Source organism: Mus pahari, chromosome 13 (genome assembly GCF_900095145.1).
Source record: "Mus pahari chromosome 13, PAHARI_EIJ_v1.1, whole genome shotgun sequence".
Taxonomy (NCBI): domain Eukaryota; kingdom Metazoa; phylum Chordata; class Mammalia; order Rodentia; family Muridae; genus Mus; species Mus pahari.
Genome location: NC_034602.1, coordinates 93,354,487 through 93,362,711, shown reverse-complemented (window position 1 = coordinate 93,362,711; position 8,225 = coordinate 93,354,487). Strand labels below are relative to the sequence as shown.

Genomic DNA, 8,225 nt, shown 5'->3' with positions numbered 1-8,225 from the left:
TGCCTCTGCCTCCCGAGTGCTGGGATTAAAGGCGTGAGCCACCACGCCCGGCATTTAATGTCTGTCTTAACAGGCAAAATTCTTGTTGCTGACAAACCAGATGTGGCTAGTGTCACCTAGGCGAATGGGGTACATTAAAGATCTATCATCAATGGGAAAAAAAAGCAAGATAAAACAAACAAACCACAACCTATCTATCATCAGGATCTGGGGAGACCTCTCAGTTGGTAAGATGCAGGGACAAGGGCCTGACCTCAGATCCCCCAGAAGACATCCATAGTTCCAGCGCCATGCAACACAGAGAGGAGGTTCCCTGAAACTCGATGAACAGCCAGGCTAGCTGAATTGTTCCAGGTTCAGTGAGAAACTCTATCTCAAAAGATAAAATGAGAGGGACAAAGGAAGCCAGCGGACATTGACCTCTGGTTTCTAACATGCATTTATAAATCTAAACACACCCCACACATACAAAAAAATCCTACCAAGGTTCCTCAATATGATGTGCTTAAAGTCACTGAACTTTACATTTACAAATAGCTAAAATAAGTTTTATGTTTTGTATATTTTGCCAGAAATAATCATGCAGATTAAGAAAACCATTCTCATTGCAATAAGCACAAAAGGATCACAGAAATCAAATACAATCAGCCTCAATGTCCCAGAAAACATAACATGTGAAAATATTATTTTAAATAGACCAAACTTGCTTCATCCACGGTGTATATGTTACTATAAGCAACAATGAATTTTTAATCATCAGGTTATTTGTAACCTTTAATTCAAGTTTGGTTAATCAAGATAACACAATTCTGCAAATTTATCCAGAAAGCAACTAAGATTTGTCACATACAACAAAGATTTCAAAGATTTCTCATATGCTCACCTCTCTCTCTCTCTCTCTCTCTCTCTCTCTCTCTCTCTCTGTGTGTGTGCACGTGTGTGTATGGGTGTTTTGCCTACATGTATATCTGTGTAAGTTATGGGTGGCCAATGCCTATGGAGGTCAGAGAGGGCATCAGATCCCCCAGTACTGGGGTTACATATGGTTATGAGGTACCATTGTGGGAGCTGAGGAACTGAGCCCATGACCTCTGGAAGAGTAGCCCATGCTCTTCACTGCTGATTCATCTCTCCAGCCCTGCACTAGGGTCCTGAATGGCCATGCCTATGTCAATACCAGGCTTCTAATGTGCCACACTGAGAGCCAGCATCAGGCAGTCAGACAACACATTTCTAGCTTTGTGGCTTTCCATTTATAAGCTGGTAGGTTCTACTTCCTAAGCAGACTAGATTATGTATTCTTGGAGCGCAGTGATATCAGATCTTAGGTCCTCTGGGCCACTCAGGCCTTTTCACTAGTTGAGATATGGCTGTCTCACACTTTATCGCAACCTGGACACATACTGTCGTACACTTTGGACCAGAATATTTGAAGCTTGCTTGTCTGCAGAGTCTACAAGCACATGATTCCCTTACACATATCTCTTTCACTGGGTCACAGTCATACAGCCATTTCTGGGTAACACAGAATGGTCCCAGACCCCTGACTGCTACACATCCCAGAGCTTCTGAGGGCAGAGCAGACTGCTTGATTTTTTATTTATAAATTTCGATTTTTTTTTTTATCCCTAAGTCCTAGCTAGCAGTCATGTCCCGGTTCAGTTTGGTCCCTCTTTTGCATGTCCACTTCCCTCATTGAAGGCTAGCTTCCCATGTTGGCAGTGTGGGGCATGTGTCCTGGAACACATCCCGTGCCCGCCTCCACCACCATCTGCATGGGTCCCACTCTGGTCCTCCATCTCAGCTTTCACGTTCTGTCTCACAGGCCTCAGAGCTGAGATTAATGGTTAAACAAACATCTCTGAAATCACTCCAGTGGCAAATGCAGAGAGATTTCCTGCAGGCAAGGCACCTCTGCTGGTGCCTGGCTGAGAGAAGACGCCACACAATAGATGGAAATACACAACTCAGGCCACAGAGTTATTCACAGGGCTTTGGTGACAAGGAAACAGAACAGCAAATGTCACCATGGATGTCCTATGAAAAAGGCCCAGAGGCCCAGGATTTCAGGCAGAAGGGGAAAAAAATTCAGTGTGGTTAAATAGTGACCTGAGGAGAAAGTTCTTTTGTCAAATCTACCATGTGATAGCAGGGGAGCAGTGTCAAGAGAGGGAAGAGTGGGTGGGTAGCAGGCCAAGAGAAGGAGCACCCACAATACCCTGCTAGTAGTCCAGGTTGCCTACTACCTTTTGAAGCCAGAGGAGACTTTCCACAACACTGCTGGGCGACAAGACACGGATTTCATCAGCTCTTCTTTCCTGGGAAGTGTAGGAAGTAAAGCACTGGACAAGAGCCACAGGAGGGAAACAGGTAAGCTTTGAAAGAGCAAGCTTTATGTCACCCATGTGTCAGAGCAAGCTTTATGTCACACATGTTTCAGAGCAAGCTGTTCTGTCACACATGTATCAGAGCAAGCTTTATGGCACCCATGTGTCAGAGCAAGCTTTATGTCACACATGTTTCAGAGCAAGCTGTTCTGTCACACATGTATCAGAGCAAGCTTTATGGCACCCATGTGTCAGAGCAAGCTTTATGTCACACATGTTTCAGAGCAAGCTGTTCTGTCACACATGTGTCAGAGCAAGCTTTATGTCACATATGTTTCAGAGCAAGCTTTATGTTACGTATGTTTCAGAGCAAGTTGTTCTGTCATGCATGTGTCAGAGCAAGTTGTTCTGTCATGCATGTGTCAGAGCAAGCTGTTCTGTCACGCATGTTTCAGAGCAAGCTTTATGTCATGTATGTTTCAGAACCAATGTCCACTTTTGTCTTCAGTTTGACTTAGTGCGTCATGTTTGCAATCTGGTGAGTGGGTCATGTAGTGGCCAACTCTGCTGCCACTGCCTTCTGTGCTGACACAGCAGGAACACTTGGTGTCCATGTAGGGTAAACACAACAGCCTTTCTCTGAGCCTGTTTCTATCAGCTGGCCATGCTATGATCCAGCCCTGTTCTACAGTGCCTTCCCAGAGTAGGCATCTCACTTCACAGCCTCAAAGGCTCTGCTTCTGATGGTGTCTCTGCTACCCACCCCTAGGTCTGCCTTGTCTGACACCCTCCTCAAGTTAAGTAACTGTCACATGACTCTCAGAACTCAGGACAATTCAGTTATTAGTAATAGTTCATTAAAGAGGATATAGTTCAGGAGCAAGCAAATACCAGTCTGCACATGTACATACATATGTGTGTGCATGTATGTCTGTGAGCACATATGCATGCATATATATGTGTGTGGATGGGTATGTATTATATGTGTGTGTATAATTGTTGTGTATGTATTGTGCATGCGTATGTGTGGGTGGGCACATGTGTATGTGTATGTGTATGTAAATGGGTCCAAGACCAAATACATATTGTTTACTGTACTACACATAGCACAGGCTGCATAGGAAGTTCCCTTCCTATACAGGACTATAGAGGGCTAATTCTTATTCAAAAAGGCTATCCCTTGAAGCAGTGCCCCCAAGTTCCCTTGGAAGGTCAAATTCAACTTCAGGGAGTAAACAAGGCTGTCAATTAAGTCCCAGTGCTCCAAGCCAATGGCTTACATAGGTATTCCCCATGGGGCTGCTTCCTCTGATACCCCTGACCAATCACCACAGGCTCTTGTAGCTCTCTGCCCTTTCCTTTCATAGCCCCTATTATCCTATAAGTAGTCACTCCCATTAAGGAAGTTTTCCTCCCACCAGCAATAAGCTCTGAGGTCTGGTCAGTATATATTATGCAGATTAATGTATCCCAGGGCTTACTATGCAAAAGTAACCATTGCATATTAATGAGTAGATAACAGAATTAAAATTAGATTTCCTGACTTGAATATAACTCACTGCTTATTTTTCCATCATTTCACCTTCAATTTCCCACATTCCACATGACATTTGAAGGTTCCTGCCCACGGAGACTAGAGACTCACTGCACCTCCTGTCAACAGGAAAGAGGGTGGGGGTGGGGGGAGGTGGCTCAGCCTCATCAGACAGACTCTGGGGCAGGAGGGAACACAGAAGCTTCTTGTGAAGAGACTCAGGGAATCAGAGGGCCAGCTGCTGAGATGGTGACAGACAGCCTGCTGCACAGGTTTGTTTTCTGCTCCAGAGCTCGTCAGCACTCTGTGGCTTCACTAGGGGAGAAGCCATGTTCCCTCTGGGAATTTTAGTTTTCAGGGTTTTCCATGAGACATAAGTCACATTCCCTAGTTGAAAGTTTAACATGTGACTTTTAGATGGGCGTGGCTTTCTCCTGGCTGAGTAGTGCATCTAGACTCCCTTGGTCTCCTGCTGGTGAGTGAAGTTTCTCCTGAATCTCAGCTAAGAAAGATGGCTCTTTCTCAGGCTGTTTCTTAAGCAGCAAAATTCAAAAGGTGGAAAGACCTGAGAAGTTGACTTTTTTCCCTGTCCCCTCCCCCACCCAACCCCCAGTAAATAATATTTTCCTATTTATATTTGACGCCATTTATTTTTATTGTGGAGCTTTTAGCCATTCAGAAAATGCCACCATGGAGTCACTGCTGGCTGAAAGACAGACAAGTAGAAATAAGGGGTCATCATCTGCCATCAAGTAGGTGGCCCCAAACAGCCACCAAGAGAAAGTGAAAGAATTTCATATCTCGCATGGACACGATGTGAGAACAAATCAGGACGGAGCTTCTGTGAGGAATATCTTATCCCAGGTGATGAGGGAGATGGGACGGCCTAAGCTCAAAACCAGACCATCAGAAGGAGTTTGTGCTTGGGTGGAAGAAGACACAATGTAAGAAAACGAAGAAATTGATACAATGTGTCTCAAGGTATCACTCGGTAAGGAATAATAGTTGCTGCAAGGTGTACAAGTGTGTACAGCTTGGGGTGAAGGGAAAAGCAACAGAGAATCAGGGCACACTCATGAAAGACTAGGAGGGGCACATTCATGAAGGACTCATTGAGGCGGGGAACACCACGAAGGACACAGAGAGTCAAGGTGAACTCAGGATAACAGGGCACACTGGAGTTTTCCAGACAAGCATGAGGAAGAAAAGGATGCAGGGAAGCTTAGGATCAAATATTAAATAAAGTCTCAAATGTGAAGATAATAAATTTTGAGAATACAATCCAAGCCCTGAACATAACAGATATCTGAGTAATTATTATCTGGGGGAGTACTTTGGTAATTAACAAAGATTTTCACAAGTAGAAAAGAATTTAGACTGGATACATATAGTAAAAAGTTGATGCGCAATGGAATAATGGAAAATTATCTCAGAGAACACAATTCAGCGATATTAATTTGAAAACATTCATTGGTAAAAGCCCAACACAGAGAATAAGAGGCCTAATTTTGTTAATTTTATATTAGAATATATATATTAGATAATCTCCAGAAGTAAAGTATAAATGGATTTCACCATTAAAATTCCAAGTAGAAAAAAAAATCAAATTTCCAGATTAGCCTGGCAAATGATGTAACTAGACAATTAGATTTTGAGGAAGCAGGATTTTCCTAAAGTCTTAACATTTTTTTTTTAAAGAAATGAATTTGCTAAGTGGTATTTTAGACTAGAGGATACCCGAATACTTCAGTAGAATTAAATATTTTTACCACACAAATATCACTTTAGAACAAATAGACAAATTTCACACAAGGCTTTAACATGCACAATCATTTAAAACATACACAAAAGGGCACCAGTGCTTGCAGAGCCTTGTTAACTGTCTGATAAACAAGGTGCCACCTTAATAAACTGGGCTGTTGATAACTGGAAAAAATTAGGCATTATATCACTCAGTCTACAATCACATCTGTGGAAAATCAAATTATGATTATGCTAATTATGGACCAACACTTCATGTGTTTCCCAACTGGTGCCTAACCAAATAGTTCTGTAGAAGGGATGTTGTCACCACAAGGGAACCTCATCTCTTTCATTGCCAAGTAACCCCCCCCCCCCCCAGTTTAACAACCATGATTGGGACATTGCTCTGTCTGTAAAGACCCCACGAGGCAAGCATGAAATTCTGAGTTTGGCCAGAAACAGTGAGTGGCCTTCAATCCCAGTTCTGGGAAGACAAAACCAGGGGGATCCTTGGGGCTTTCTGGCTGGTCAGTCTAGCCAATCAGTGTGTTCTAGGTTCAGGGAAAGAGCCAATCTCAAGAAATACAGTAGAGAGCAGTTGAAGAAAACACCAAACATTGGAATGGATCTGGAGTGTGCAAATGCGCGTGCGCGCGCACACACACACACACACACACACACACACCTGACTTACCAGTTCAGGCATTAGGAAGTCTCATTCTATAAAAATCACTGCATGGGGACCCCGACCTCAGTCCATCGCTTGTCTGTAAGTATCTGCACCTGTCTCAGTCAGCTGCTGGTAGAGTGGGGGGGGGAGGGGCAAGGGACTCTGGGAGGGAGGGGTTGGGAGGGAAGGCAATATTTGAGATGTAAATAAATAAAATAATTTTAAAAAGTCACTAAATGGGATGGGGAAAACATCAGGGTGAGGTGTCACAGAAGAGGGAATGAGCAAGAACAAACTATGATAGCAACCAAGTATGGCAGTGCTATATATAATACACCCTTTACATGTAAAAGCTGAAAACTATTTTAAATAAAAGAATAACAGCATGAATTAAACCTAAACCAAACTAAAACTCATTCCTCCACTTGGCAGCAATGTTTTTCTTTTTCTCTCCTATGTTACTTAAATATTTCCCAGGAACAGGCTGAGTGGGCAAACCAGGAAGTGAAACCAAATCTGATTCCACTGAAGGCTGGGGGCGGTGAGACACACTTTGGAATTAGCTGGAGTGCTATTAAAATTTCATTTAAAAGTCCATTTCCCTTGGCAACATCAATTTAATCAGAGCCACACTAAGAGGGATTTCAAGAGGTAAGTCTTCAATTTGTTGTCTGGCAACTGATCTAATCTTTTATGTAAATGTATTTTCCTGTAGTGGGACCGGTCAATTTGAAACGCGAGTAACTCACCCAGCCCTGTTGAGAGCAGAGCAGAGTGAAGCTGTCCTGTCCATGCTAGTAAATGTTCTCATAAAGACAAGGGCAATCCAATCCATAATGACTGGCTCTGGGGAATGTGGCTTTGGCTTCTTAGGTAGCAGATCCCATTTCTCTGAACTGTTCTGCTGGGGACCCTATTGGATCTTTATTCTGCTGAGAAGTATAAACTTACTATGCAGTCACCCAGGCACAGTAAGAATTAAAGTACGATGGCTTGGTAGAGCAAGGTATTGTAAAAATTCATTCTTATTGGTTTTGCTTCTGACATAAATATAACATTTATCATTTCTTGGGCTCTGCAACAATGCTGCTGCTTATGTGCTCTGCAACCAAGCTTCTCATGTGTTCTGCCACCATGCTTCTCATGTGTCCTGCCACCACGCCTCTCATGTGCTCTGAAACCATGCGGCTTATATGCTCTGTAAACATGCTGCTTATGTCCTCTGTAAACATGCTGCTTGTGTGCTCTGCAATCATGCTGCTTGTGTGCTCTGCAATCATGCTGCTTGTGTGCTCTGCAACCATGTTGCTTATTGGCTCTGCAACCATGCTGCTTATGGGCTCTGCAACCATTCTGCTTATATGATCTGCAATCATGTTGCTCATGTGCTCAATGACCATGCTTCTTATGCGCTCTGCATTCATGTTGCTTATGTGTTCTGCAACCATGCTGTTTATGCATTCTGCAACCATGCTGCTTATGTGCTCTGTAAACATGCTGTTTACGTGTTCTGCAACCATGTTGTTTATGGGTTCTGCAACCATGCTGTTTAAGGGTTCAGCAACCACGCTGCTTATGGGCTCAGCAACCACGCTGCTTATAGGCTCAGCAACCACGCTGCTTATGGGCTCTGCAACCACGCTGCTTATGGGCTCTGCAACCACGCTGCTTATAGGCTCAGCAACCACGCTGCTTATGTGCTCTACAAACTTGCTATTTATGGGCTCTGGCATCATGCTGTTTAAAGGCTCTGCAACCATGCTGCTTATGGGGTCTGCAAACTTGCTGCTTATAGGCTCTGCCACCATGCTGTTTATGCATTCTGCAACCATGCTGTTTATGGGCTCTGTGACCATACTGCATATGGGCTCTGCAACCATGCTGCTTATGGGCTCTGCAAACTTGCTGTTTATGGGCTCTGGTACCAAGCTGTTTAAAGGCTCTGTAACCA

The 8,225-nt window shown here is 43.6% G+C and overlaps 1 protein-coding gene across 2 annotated transcripts in view; it reads right to left on the bottom strand.

Moving 5' to 3' along the window:
• Lrrc8b (leucine rich repeat containing 8 VRAC subunit B) overlaps positions 1 to 8,225 on the bottom strand; it is a 66,883-nt gene that overhangs the window by 28,085 nt on the left and 30,573 nt on the right. Inside the window, exon 1 of one of the 2 annotated variants that reach the window (XM_029545175.1) lies at positions 6,299 to 6,390. The exons of the other annotated variant lie outside the window; for it this stretch is intronic. The gene's annotated coding sequence lies outside the window, so the exon portion shown is untranslated. Of the gene's footprint in view, positions 1 to 6,298; positions 6,391 to 8,225 lie in introns of those variants that run through there. 2 annotated transcript variants of the gene reach the window in all.